The sequence below is a fragment of the Chiloscyllium plagiosum genome, unplaced genomic scaffold (genome assembly GCF_037043375.1).
Source record: "Chiloscyllium plagiosum isolate Xiang-an unplaced genomic scaffold, Cpla_swu_hap1 HiC_scaffold_88, whole genome shotgun sequence".
Taxonomy (NCBI): domain Eukaryota; kingdom Metazoa; phylum Chordata; class Chondrichthyes; order Orectolobiformes; family Hemiscylliidae; genus Chiloscyllium; species Chiloscyllium plagiosum.
Genome location: NW_028270227.1, coordinates 15974 through 30423, shown reverse-complemented (window position 1 = coordinate 30423; position 14450 = coordinate 15974). Strand labels below are relative to the sequence as shown.

The window sequence follows — 14450 nt, the reverse complement described above, 5'->3', positions numbered from 1 at the left end:
ACAGTCAGTCGCCTGAGTCGGGAATTGAACCCGGGTCTCTGGCGCTGCGAGGCAGCAGTGCTAACCACTGTGCCACCGTGCCGCCCACCTGGTGGGATATATCTGGTGGGATCTGATTGTAGGTGCTGGAAATGGCGGAGGATGATGCGTTGTATCTGTCTGGTTGGGTTGAGGCGTACCCCCTAGCTATCGCCACTGCGAGTGTGGTGTCTAAAACAATATTAGAGCACATAGATACAACCCAACCAGACAGGGAAGTTCCCTGTCCCATATTTTAATGGCTGCTCCTGGTATAAGTCCCCTTTCTTCCCCAGTAAATAGTACGTTCAAAATAGACATTAACACATTCCACGTATATAAACTGGGCCCCAAGAATTGATCAATTTGTTCAGACAGCCCCACCGGATCCTCAACCAGGATCTTCATCTCTTTTTTAAATGTTCTGGCCCCCCCCACTGGTGAAGGGGGCACTTACAAACCCAATCTCTTTGTCCCCTATTGGTACCTCCCGGAGGGGATAAGTCGTTATATTCTTCCCCTTTTTTGTTTTTATTTTTCCCCATTAGGCTTTCGTTTAGATACTCCAGAGGCCTCCTCTACATCTACTTTACCTTCCCTTCCTTTTGTTGCAGATTGATGGTCGGGAACAATAACATCCCCGTCCACCGCCCCTTCGTTCTCCTCTTGTGGGTCATCCGTTACCTGTCCCTGTCTGTCTGTCTCTCCTCCTCCCCCACTTTCACCTAATCTGATTTTATGGCACGGAGGCGGGAGTGCAAACAGGCAAAAGGATCCCAGGGACTGGGTGGGGCAGAGGGGGAATCCTTTGTCTTTACTACCATCATTCCCAAACTGCCCTTCCAGCAGGACGCATAGTCCGCCTCTTCTTGACTAGAAGTTTGTTTTTTTATTCACATACAAATCTAAATACTGACATACCCAATCCTCATCCGAATCATACTTTGGCCAGAAGACAGCTGGATGAAGGATTGGTTCTTTGGTCCATACTAAACAACAATATTTAATCATTTTCTTTTTTTCTTTTCCCCTTGTACAGGTGTTACTTGTCCATTCCCTCAACATCCTCCCCAACGGACTTTCAGGAGGAATGTTACCAGGGACTTTTTCTTCCTTTACTCCGTGACAGTTCGACTTACTCTGCCTACCCCCCATTTCTCGGGCCCCTCACCAGTCCCTTAGCGATTAAATACCCCTTTTCCCGGCCACCAAGTTAATACTTAAAAGTCAGTTTTCTGACGGTGGTCTGTGCACAGAGTTGCCTGCCCCTTTTTTTCCATATTTTTTATCGACCTTCTTTCACTGTCTGATTCAGATGTCTCTCCTGTGGGATTCGTACCAGCCGCCCAAGGGAGCGGACAAAACTGGGACAAGAAACCGCTCCTCAATTGTGAATGGGAGGCCTCTTCCCAGTGTCCAGGGCCAAACACTCCCCCCGGCGATGGAAGAATATCGCGGACCATCCCGCAATTGTGAGAAACTAAACCCACAAACTTCAATAATTTCATGCGAGACAAGATATGAAGCAATCAGTATGTTTATTGTATGCTTGCAAGCGTAGTGCCTGAAATAGACTCGCATAGTTTAGCAAGTACATAGGATTCACTACTCCAAACCCGCTGCCCATTACTATTGTTTATCTCTTGCCTTATCCGGCCTTGTGCATAACAAAGTATAGCTTTTACTTGGCCTTGTCACCATATCCTGGCTGTGGTCAACTGTTAGGTATATCCTCCTTCACTGCGAGCTATTTCCCCCACTTGTGACATTTCCTCCTTTACCCAACCATATTGAACCTTGAGACCTTTTAATTGGGTTTCTTTTTTGTTTGTTTTTTGCAGAAATGGGTAACAAATGCTTTTAACTACTGCTTGTACAAGCATATCTGGCTTAAACTACACCCTCACAGCGCCTTATCTATTTGTCTGTACCATCTATCATTGTTTGCAGGCACCTTTCATTCTTTATGCACATTTTAGCTAATATGAAAATAATTATATATTTCCTTCACATAGGTTTCATTCTTGTTGATTCAGCTCTTGCTTGAAATAATTGTGCACAGGTGTGAGTTCATTTACCTTGCATAAGTAATTATGATTGCAGAAGTAACACTACTTCACCTGTAACCCACAGTTGGTAGTGTAGTGAACAAAGAAGAACAAAGAATACAGAAAATGTGCAGCCCAGGAACAGGCCCTTTGGACGGCCAACCCTCAGCCGGTCCAAATCAACTATCTAAACATGTCGCCCAATTTCTCAGCATCCGTATCCCTCTGCTCCTCACTTACTCATGCATCTGTCCAGGCGCACCTGAAATGATTCTACCATGCCTGCCTCTACTAATCTGCTGGCAACGCATTCCAGCACCTGCCAACCTCTGTGTAAAATACCTTCCATGTCTATCTCTCTCATTGAACGCGTGACCTCTCATTACTGAATTACTCATCTTGGAAAAAAGCTTATCTTTAGCCACCCTGTCTGTACCCTTCATTATATTGTTGACCTCAATCAGGTCCCAGCAATCTCGATTTTTCTAATGAAAGCAGAAGTAACCTACTCAACCTCTCTTCAGAGCTTGCATCTTCCATACCAGGCAACATCTGTGTAAACCTTCTCCGCATTCTCTCCTAAACGTTCACATAATTTTGGTAATTTGGATACCAGAACTGTACAGAGTATTCTAAACGCGGCCGAACCAAACTCCTGTACAATTTTAGCAGGATTTGCCTGCTCTTATACTCAATGCCCTATCCGGTGAAGACAAGCATGCCATATGCCTTCTTGGCCACTCTATCCACCTGTGCAGTCACCTTGAGGGTACAAAGAACCTGAACTCCAAGATCTCTCTTCTCATCAAGTTTACCCAAGGCTGTTCCGTTTACTGTATACTTGGCTCTGGAATTAGACTTCCCAAAATCATCACCTCACATTTTCTTGAATGGAACACCATTTGCCAATTCTCCGCTCAACCCTTCTGTCTATCTATATTCCCCTTCATTCTTTGACAGTCCCCTATGATTTCTGGCTTCTCCACCAATCTTTGTGTCATCTGCAAATGTAGTGGCGAGATACTGGGCTAGCAACCCTTGGAGATTGGAACATGGCAGTTGTTCATCCCATGCAGCAAGGAACCATGTTTGGAAGATTTGTCCCAGTGATGTACCACTGTTTGCTGATGTAGATCAATAAATTAAACTTTTTTATTAGGAGTCATGATTTAGAAGTTTACTAACGATACATAGTTGTGTAGTTGAGTATAATGAATAATGTCAGGGACCGCAGGGATGTATCCATCAGGTGGAAAGGAAAAATGGTGAATGGAATTGAATCCAGACCAATGAGTGGTAGTGAATTTGGGGTGTTGTAACAATAACAGTGAGCATTCTGAGTGGTGTATAGGAACAAAGAGATCTTGGAGTGTACATTCACAGATCCCTGAAGATTGTTGGACAGGGAGATCAGTTGTTCGAGAGGTTTTTGGGTATTTTCTATTGTTGAACACAGACTGTGGATGATATTCGATCTTTAGCAACCGCCAGTTTAGGAAACAACTAAAGGAATGAGCACAAGTCTGGTCCATGCAATAATCTACATTTTTAAAAATTGAAAGATGAAAGATAGAGGGCTGAAGTATAAATCTTTGCCCATCAACCGACTTCACCACTCAATGAATTTATCACTGATTCCCCTCCAGGTCATGCTGGTATGTGTCTTGGAGGGTAATTTGCAAATGGTGAAGGTTCAGTGCATCTTCAACCTTGTCCTTATAGTCTGTACAGTTTTTGAGCTTTGAACGTTCTGTCAACAAAGCCTGGATGACTTACTCCAGTGAATCTTCTATGTGGTGCTCTCTGCTGCAATTGTGCCTTAGCAGTTAAAGGAATAAATATTCAGGTGTTGAAAAATATACCGTAAAGTGACTGCATTGTCGTGGAGGCTGCCCAGTTCCTTCAGTGGTATTGAAGCTGCACCCACCTAGGCAAATTTGTTACACATCAAATTTGTGAGTTGCGGACGATGTAGGCTTCACGGAGACAAGAGTTGAGTTAATAATCAAAGTCGACCCGCGGACAGGTTTTTGTCGTCAACTTATTTATATGGGTGGTCAGGTTCAATTTCTCCTAAATACTAGCTCCCAGGATGATTACACGGAGTAATTTAGTTACATTGAAGCCATTGAATGTCAATAGAATATGATTAGATTCTCATTTGTCAGAGTTATCTTCGCTGTATTTGGTTCTTCTGTGGGTCAATACGATTCTAATCGCTTTCTGATTTCAAGTTCCAATTCCCATCTGCGCCTGAAATTTCACCCCGTTTCCTCGCCTCTCCACCTGCCTTCATTACATGTAAGGGACAGTGCAGGCGTACAAACATGTTGCTAATTCTGTATACAGTAGAACTTCGTGGAATGATTGTTTAGGCTGGGATTATTATCCTAGAAACAAAGGAGGAGGAGGGGAACATTATAATCACATAATAACAATTATAAACGTTCAATATTCGTGGGATCTTGACAGGGTAGATACGGGCAGGTGGCTTGCCCTATGCTCTGAGGAGAGCACCAAATGACATAATCTCAGAATTAGATATTGCCCATTTAATTCAGAAATGAGGAGTAATTTCTTTGCTCAGGGGTCAAAGAATCTGTGGCATTTTCCAGTAACCGCTGTTGAGACTGTGTGGTTGGGTATATTCAAACTGTGCCAGAAAGTTAATCAGAAAGATGATGAAACGTTGTCGAGCTAAGTGAGCAGAAAGGAATTCAAGATTATCAGATTAACTATGTTAAAAATCACACAACACCAGGTTATAGTCCAACAGGTTTAATTGGAAGCGCACTAGCTTTCGGAGCGACGCTTGTTCATCAAGTGATAGTCAGGTGAATATCACCTGATGAAAGAACATCGCTCCAAAAGCTAGTGCGCTTCCAATTAAACCTGTTGGACTATAACCTGGTTTTCTGTGATTTTTAACTTTGTACACCCTAGTCCAAAACTGGCATTTCCAAATTAGATCATCCATGAGTTTGTTGAATGGTTGAGCAGACTCCTTGAGCTGAATAGCATACTTCCACTTGGTTTAACTTTTGGTCTAACGCCTTATTTTATTCATAAGTTCAGAATTGTGAGGGGCTGGGATGAAGTGACAGAAAAAGTTTATTAAACAGATCAGACAGATCAGGAACAAGGCTCATAAACTCAGCAAGAAGAAATGTGCTGTGACCTGGGAGCAACAAATGACACTGAGCTCAGCACAGGTGGCTGTGTACAGAAGCTGTGGTTGCTGAAGGAAGTTGCTCGAACTTATACAGTTGGCAAGTCAGTGAACACGCTGGATGATGGATCGTTGTATAATTCTCACACAGCAGAAATTTGTGAAAGAATGAAAGGTTCGTCTCATTGGAGAGGTTTTCTGTTCCAATTCCGAATGACTGTTTGAAATACTAATCAGATCATTGTGTGAAGTATTAGGTTAAAATACTCATGAACAACCCCACTGGATAAACCTGTGTTTCCGATCGCTTGTTATTTTTTTCTCTTTCTTTCGATGTAAATTTATAGAAAGACAAGATTGAATGTAAGGCGGAAAGAAAAATGCGTTCTTTCTCATTACACCAATTTAATCTACAATTGAATAGAATGACTGCTCTCATTCTTCATTTCAACTTTAATGTGGTGTCGATTATTTGTGAATCTCCCGTGCAGTAAAGGGCAAGAACAAGATTCTCGATCCAGTGTATACCAGAGTGTGATGTGCACAGAAAAACTGCTATAGTGGTGGGTAAAGTTAGCAACCAGAGTGTGACTCGAACCCGTGAATGTGGAGCACAGCGGTATAATAACCCACCACCATAATCGCTCGGTCTCTTCAGCACATTTTGCAGTAGGGTGACATGTGACCTCATCAGGTTACATGTGGTGAAAGTCATGGATGAGAAAGTTCCAGAGCGGAATCGAATCCACACCATTGTGTTTCTGCTTTCACTAGAATTATAATAACAGCAAATTCCAATAAATAGCCATGCTGGTCCGAATGAATAGCTGTTAGTAATACATTCTGAGTCAGAACTAAGTCAGAATGAAACAGGACAAGAATTTTCCGTCATATTTACACCTACATTTGACTCATAACTTCTTTCAGTCACTTTCTCTCTCACGTGAAAAAGCAGCCATGGTGAGTGAAATAAAGGCGATGTTGTCACTCAATGGCCTTTCTCATATGGCTGAACCTGAATTGGATTAAATCGCAAGAAATGCTGATTTGTTTGTTTCATTTTAATTTTGCTGAAACCAAACAATGTTAATTGTAATAATCAGAAGTGAATTAGATATATCTCATTGGAACGATTAATGTTGTATTCAAATTTGCTCCGACTTTATTTCAGCTTCAGGAAAATACTGCTTAGAAAAACAGAGGGTTAAAGTGCAAAAGAAAACCCACCAATTTTGTTGCTCGTTGCTTTGGCAGATTTCACTGAGTATTAAATGGACCAAACATCATGGTGTTTGTTCTCACATCCTTAACGCATGTGATGAAAGCAGGAAGTCGATCTCCAAGCAACTGGTCACTTCCTATTAATTATGTAATATCTTCCCTTCACAATAAATAAAAATCCACTCAGTTCAATTTACAATGCTTTAGGTGGAAAAGTATGCCAAATCTTTCAAAATGCAGAGTTTTGGAACAGAATCTTATTCAGCTGCACACATTAAATAAATTTCTTTACATTTAAAGTCAAACAACTTAGACATTGTTTCCCTGCAACTTCCGACCGACTTCACCCCACCTCTACACCTTTACCTAGCCACACGCTGTCGCTCTCCTTGTGAAATTTATTCCTTGTATGTCACCAAATGTGACTTTCCAAATATTTTGAAAAACAGATTCTCGGAATGACTGCGATTCTGTTCTCATCATTACTTTGTCCTTCAAAGGTTTTATCAAAGGTATTGAATGCCTGACATCTAGATGTTTACTTACTTGAAAGAGGGAATTTTCCACCTATTTACTCGGTCTAAACATTTCATAACCTGAAAGAAACCCATTAAGTCTTCCTTGGTTCAGGGATAACTGTTCTCAATTTTCCAAGAAGACAAGTGAATAAAATCTCATCCTCAGTACACCCCCATCAGCATCTTCTCTAATGGCTTTACACCGCAATAAACACCGTCATTATCATTTCATAGAATCACAGAATTCTACAGTGCAGAAAGAGCATTTCAGTCAATCGAGCTGGTGTTGACTCTCTGAAGAGCATCTCACCCAGACCTAGCTCCCCTCCCTATTTCCTTATGTTTCACCTGAAGAAGGGGAACCCCCCCCCCCCCCCCCCCATGATGTGAAATAAACCTGTAGGAGTATAACCAGACGTCCTGTCACTTCTGACCTTATCCCCGCGTTACCCATGGCTCATTCTCCTAACTTACTTAATTCACTCACTGGACAGGAGAGGGCAATTTAACTTTGCCAATCAACCTAACCCTCCCTCTGAACAGTAGTGCGAATTACTGAGACAATGTTCCATCATACTGAGCAAATGCTGTATCATTTTTAATGGTTATATATCCTGGTGAAACTCATCAAAACAAATGTATCGAAACGCTACTCTGTCCTTTACAATTTAATTTGTGCTGTGGGAAATGTTTCTGTACTCATATTTGAATGCGTTTATGTTGTTTCTTCTTAAGCTTCCTGCTTCTCGTAAACACTTCAATCCGGAACAAGTCTGTCAAATGCTTTTCATTCCAACAGAGTCACATTTGCAGAAGTCACGTGTTTGCACTTTCACTGACACTCCGCTCACCTGAGAGCTGCAGTCCTTCCCCACCTTTATTCAGGCAGCAATGTCCTTCGTGTGATATTCCCCATCGAGAATGGAAGGACAGGTATCAATACCCGCACTTGGGAATGGAGCGACATTTTTAAAAAGTTTACACTGTCCCCAGCGGAAAATTGAGCCCCGTGACAGGCGGGGCCACTAACCATTATACCACCAAGGACAAGAGTGTCAAATGAGGCCCTTCAACCAAATGTGGCCACACTTGTCAAAAACAACTGCCTCATGAACTGAATCCCATTTCGGAATGCTTACCCCATAGCCGTATATGTCTTGGCATCAAAAGTTCACATTTGCATATTTATTCAGGTTCTAAGCTTTTCTGCCACTCTGAAAAACGCAGACAGTGTATTCCAAGTTCCAACCACCCACTGGCTGATAAAGTTTTTTCGCACATCTTCTCGAAGCTTTCTGTCTTTCTCCATAAGTCTCTGGCCCCTGCTGATCGATCCCTCCATCAATGGGAAACTCGTTCAATCAAACCTGTCTAGACCCTAACTCAATCATGTCTTGTCAACATCTCCTTTGCACTGCGACAAACACTCCACTCTGCCCTGACTTTCTTAACAACTGAAACTCTTCAGCCCAAACAGTATTCTGCTAAATATCTCCTGCACTTTTCTCGGTGTGATCACATCCTTGCTATAACGTGACTTGCAAAACTGCACACAACACTCTTGCTTGAGCCTAATGAGCATTTGTTTTAAAATTTCTGCATTAGTATGAGGACGAGTCTGGTTAAGCAGAATTTATTACTTATTCCGAATTGCCCAGAGAGCAATTCAGACTCAACCATATTGCTCTGAGTCTGAAGTCACATGCAGCCCAGACCAAGTAAGGATAGAAAATTCCATCCTGAAAGGACATCAGTGAAACAGATTTTGTTTTCAACAATTGTCAATGGATCTATAGTAATCATTAGATTCTTACTTGCAGATATTTACAGAATCCAAATTTGACAATCATGGCATGGTGGGTTTCAAGCCCGAATACCCAGACTATTACCTCGGTCTCTGGATTATCAGTCCTATGAAATTATCACAAGACCAACGCAGAAAGCCATAAAAGCTGATCTTTTCCAATAAAATGTCTTTTCACCAAACCTGCCCTGGGTATTTTCCATGAGCCTGACGCTCCAATTGTCTCTGGCCTATGTCAGTAAAAGCTGCTACATGGGGATTGATTTCACAACCGCGGTGTCCAAATGGATCGACATGTTTGAAGGTCCCGATGGTGGGATTGGGCCACGTTCACCCAACACCAGTGATCGCAGCAGCAGCACAGACAGAACAGCATGAATTTGAAAGAGAGTGATAGATTGTGCATTGCCCCAGGGAAATGGGGGGGGGGGAAGGGACGGAAAGGAGGTTTAATGATCGTGGGAAGGAGAGAAATCTCCAACAACGGGTGTGTTTGAATCCTGGTATATGAAACGCAGGCATGTAAGAGAGCGGAATTTGAACGTAAAACAATTAATTTCTTAGCATTAGTCAGAAAAAGGAAAACGGAGAGAACACTTAGTGCCGTGATTTGGTTTCAAATCGAGGTTGCTGTGGTCACAATGCAAAATACCGACAACCACGATCACAGTTACCACAAGCAGCAATAAGTATACTAGCAGCGAACATGTTCGGAAGAACAGCAAATGTACAATATCAGTACTCAGCGAACAGTGCCAGAGATGTCGGAACTGAGAATGAGCTGAATCTTTCAGTTCGATGTCCTCAGAGTCTGTGGAGATCCCTTGAATGAGAATGTTGAAAAATGAGATTGATCGATTTCGACAAAACATCAAAGACTCGGGGGCCAGTACAGGATATTGTTGAAATGTATGTTTCAATAGCATTTTACCTTAACATCGGCTCAGCCGCCCAGATCCAACCGAAAATGGGGGTGGGAATGAGTGTGCAGAGTTACTCTCTGGCTCCAGTGACGTAATAGATGAGCGTCCTGTCCATCTGTGATGGTACAGAGGCGCAAGAAATTCCTCTGTTGAGTGTGCTCCTGCTCAAGGGAATGGTTGTCCCCGTTTATACTATCATAGCGATTCCCAGTGCATCTTTCTAAGACAGCTGAGTGGCATAAGTGGAGCGTGTTGAGCCCTTAACTTTGCAGTGGTGGGTTTAAAAGATGATTTTGCTATTTGGATTTGTGTTTCCGTCACTGGCGGTAGCAGCTACATTTGCTCGCATCAGCTCAGTATCAGTTTCTTCCACACAGTCAAGATTTCAACCTGGAGAATGTGGTGTTGGGGTGATATTTTAAACTAGTCATCCATGGCGACTGGAACTGGGTGATGTTTAAGTTCGACGAATAAAACCTGAAATGCTAGCCTGACCTCAAGAACAGAGATCATGACTTATATTTCCTGCAATCCCATTCATTCATGTCCTTATGGAGGGGATTCTACCATCTTCACCCAATCTGCCTACGAGAGACTCCAGGACCAGAAAAAAACATGAGCTGACCCTTAATTCAGGAATCCCCACCGTGTGGGGAAGCAGGATAGTCGGCCCTTCCAGTCCACACATCCACCCGAAGCGCATCTCACCAGACCCCGTGGTATCCCCTATCCCATAAGCAAGCATTTCCCACTGTTGATCCCTGTAACTGGCACATCTTTGGTCAGAGGGATAAATAAAAATACAAACACGCAGAGAATGTGCAGACTGCCCACAGACAGACACCCGAGGCTGGGATCACATCCGTGTTTGTGGTGTAGCCAGACAGCAACGAACGAGGGGCGAAGAATAAATGTTGTCCTGACCAGTCATACTCAAACCCTGTGGGTGAATGAGAAAGAATGAAAACACAGAAACAACATGGAAAACGGAAATTGTATCTGTGTGGACACAATGTGAAAGGATCGTTCACCCTGTGTAAAAAAAAAGGAAGCTGATACCACAGAGAAAGCAGGGAAATGTGGGAACTGCTGGAAGGGATTCAATTAACCACAGAAATGGAACCTCATTTAATCAGTAACACTTGGGAGTGGCCGTTCACCAGTCCCGTGTGTGGGAAGGGATCACTGAGCAAAACAACCTCCGAAGACTCCAGCAGGATTACATATCTCATCAGGTGATCGATTATGCTGTCAATGCGGCTGTTGTTCCCAACCAGTTATTTGTTCCATAGCGTCAATCATAGAGTCATACAGCATGAAAAAAGGCCAGTCAGTCAAACCAATCCATGCTGAACAAACTGCCAAACTAATTTAGTCCCATCTGCCTCTTGCTGTTCCCGCTGAGTGGTTATAATGCCCTTGTAGTTTTATTACTGTGGTGTTAATCCAAAAACCCAGGTAATATTTTGGGGACAAAGGGTTCAGGTCCTGGCATGACAGATGGTGGAGTTTGAATTCAATAAGCACCTGGAATTGAAGAGTCTCGTGATGACCTGAATCAGTTGTGTGGAAACTCCATCTGATTCACTCATGCCAATTCGGAAAGCAACCTGCCATCGTCATCTGCTCTCTCCCACGAGACTCCAGATGGATAATATCGTGGTTGACTCTTAAATGCCCTCTGGGAAATAACTGACGTACTAGGCATGAATAAATTTATTTCAAAAATCCCACTTTCCCATTCATGTTTAGAATCAATTGTCCTTTAAATGTTGCAAACGTACCCTCATCCATCACTTCCTCAGCAAGGTAATTGCACACATAAAACACCTTCCCTAAAAAAATGCCCCACATGTCTTTTTTTTTAAAAAGAATCTCTGTCCTTTTATCTTAACCATATGCCCTCTCGTCTTGAAATCCCCCTCCTGGGAAAAGGCAGCTATCAGTAACTCTAAATTGCCTCTCAATAATTCATAAACTTCTGTCAGGTCGCCGCTCAAACCACTCACCTACAGTGAAAACAGTCTCAACTAGTAGAAAATGAGAACTGAAGATGAGAGATCAGAATCGAGAATGTTGTGCTGGGAAAGCACAGCAAGTCAGGCAGCATCTGAGGAGCAGGAGAATCGACGTTTCGGGGAAGTGTCTGGTGAACGATACTTGCGCGAAAAAAAAATGATTCTCCTGCTCCTCGGATTTTGTCTTACCTGATGTGGTTTTCCAGCACCCCAATCTCGAATCTGAAAATAGTCTCAGCCTATCCAGCCTTTCATTATAACTCAAACCTTCCACAGGCAACAAACGTGTATACCTTTTCTGAACCTACTCCAGCTGAATAATATCATTCCTACAACTGGGCGACCAGAACTGGACATAATATTCCAGAAGATGCCTCATCAATGTCCTGCAAAACTTCAACATAACGTCCCAACCACGATACACAAAGGAATGAGCAATGAAGGGAAGTATGTTAAATACCTTTGAACCATTTTGTCTGTTGGTAATGCAAATTACAAGGAATTATGTACCGGCATCCCGAGCTTCCGTGTTCTCCAACATACGCAAAGCCATACTCTTTTTGTTGTACCAAAATGCAATACCTTCCATTTATACAGAGTGAACTCCATGTTACATTTTTAAGTTCAACGACTCATTGGATTAAGATCCTTTTGAAACTTAGATAATCTTCCTCACTGTCTACAATTCTGGTGTCGCCTGCAAACCTACGAAGCATGCCTGCAGTGAGTTCCACTGTTTTCTCATATAGATCAATGATTCATATTTACTTGTAGTGGCCGTCATTTATTAGTGTGCAGATCATGCAACAGTTAGTCATGCAATTAATCATGAGGAAGAAAGCCGCAGACTGCAGGTGATATCAAACAATTGGAAATGAAAATTGTGAAAGCAATTCATTCCAGGGAAGTGGGTGATGGTGAAGGAAAAATAAACTTCAAACCAGCTGCCCACGCTCCAGTTGTGGCACTCAGCTGTCTCAGCAAGATGCACTGTAGATTGCTGTTATTATAAACGGGAACAAATTTTCCCTTCTGCTCCGCCTTTGACCATAAGCACGTCCAACCTTGGAATTGCTTGCGCCTCTAAACCATCATAGAAATACCGTGCATTCTCCGGTTGCGTCACTTGAGCCCTCGAGTATCTCTGCGACCTCATTCCCATCTCGATTTCAAGTTGGTTCTTCGCGACTGCGCCACTCAGTTCCTCTGATTCTGGGGCTAGGAACTGGGACTATGTGGCAGCAGTGGTTACTGCCTTGTGTGGGGAAACTCGTGAAGTAGCCGATGTTAAACTGCATTGATATTGAAGCATGCATTTCAACAAAAGCTTGGTAAAACAATGACTGCAGATGCTGGAAACCAGATTCTGGATTAGTGGTGCTGGAAGAGCACAGCAGTTCAGGCAGCATCCGAGAACTGGAGAAGTAAAATCGACGTTTCGGGCAAAAGCCCTTCATCGGGAATACAGGCAGAGAGCCTGAAGGGTGGATAGATAAGTGAGAGGATGGTGGGGGTGGGGAGAAAGTAGCATAGAGTACAATAGTTGAGTGGGGGAGGGGATGAAGGTGATAGGTCGTGGGGGAGGGTGGAGTGGATAGATGGAAAAGAAGATAGGCAGGTAGGACAATTCAGGGCAAGTCATGGAGACAGTGCGGACCTGGAAGTTTACAACTGGGGTGAGTTGGGGAAAGGGCAAATGAGGAAACTGTTGAAGTCCACATTGATGCCCTGGGTTTGAAATGTTCCGAGATGGAAGATGAGGCGATCTTCCCCCAGGCGTTTGGTGGTGAGGGAGCGGCGGTGAAGGAAGACCAGGACCTCCAGCACTTCGGCAGAGTGGGAGGGAGAGTTGAAATGTTGGGCCACAGGGCGGTGTGGTTGATTGGTGCAGTTGTCCCAGAGATGTTCCCTAAAGCGTTCTGCTAGTAGGCGTCCAGTCTCCCCGATGTACAGGAGACCACACTGGGAGCAACGGATACAATAAATGATATTGGTGGATGTGCAGGTAACAATATCTGAACTGTCCCCGGAGTCTTTGATGTTTTGGAGAAATCTATTTATCTCTGCCTTCAGCACATTAATGATGGAATGTGGGCACTGATGTTAAAGGGTCAGCCCATTCTGAGTTCCCACATTTCTGCCACGGTTCGCTAAACCCTGATATTGTGCATTTGGTGCTCTGCCTAACATTTCTTATGATACTGTACTTACTGCTGCCGGTTAGCGTGTTCGTCTGTGGGGTGCCGTGATCGTATAGTGGTTAGTACGTTGCGTTGTGACCGCAGTAACCTCGGTTTGAATCCGAGTCACGGCAGTAATTGCTCTATGTGTTCCAGTCATTTGTGAATCACAAAGGCAGCAGTTGTTTTAACGTGGTGATTTTCTTCAAGTTGATGTTTTTTTTTCCTTCAAGCTCACACCACGGTGTTTCATATGTCAGAATTCAAATCCACTCGTTCTCAGAGATTTCTTCCCTCCTACGATCACTAACCGAACTTTCCATCCCATACCCCCAGTTCATTAATTTGGAGATGCCGGTGTTGGATTATGGAGTACAAAGTTTAAAATCACCCAACACCAGGTTAACATCATCCAGGTTTAATTGAAGCACTAGCTTTCGGAGCGCTGCTCTTTCATCATGTGTTTGTGGAGTCATTTCCTATTTCACTAAGGCATTGCAGAATCTAATACAGACTCTCACAGACTCTCACATTGATACCGATCAGTCTGT

General features: G+C 43.2%; 1 non-coding gene across 1 annotated transcript; it reads left to right on the top strand.

Annotated features, from left to right (window-relative positions):
- Nucleotides 1–13961: 13961 nt before the first annotated feature.
- trnah-gug (transfer RNA histidin (anticodon GUG)) lies at nt 13962–14033 on the top strand. Its single transcript has one exon. It is a non-coding gene; the product is annotated as a tRNA-His (tRNA).
- The last annotated feature ends 417 nt before the right edge of the window (nt 14034–14450 follow it).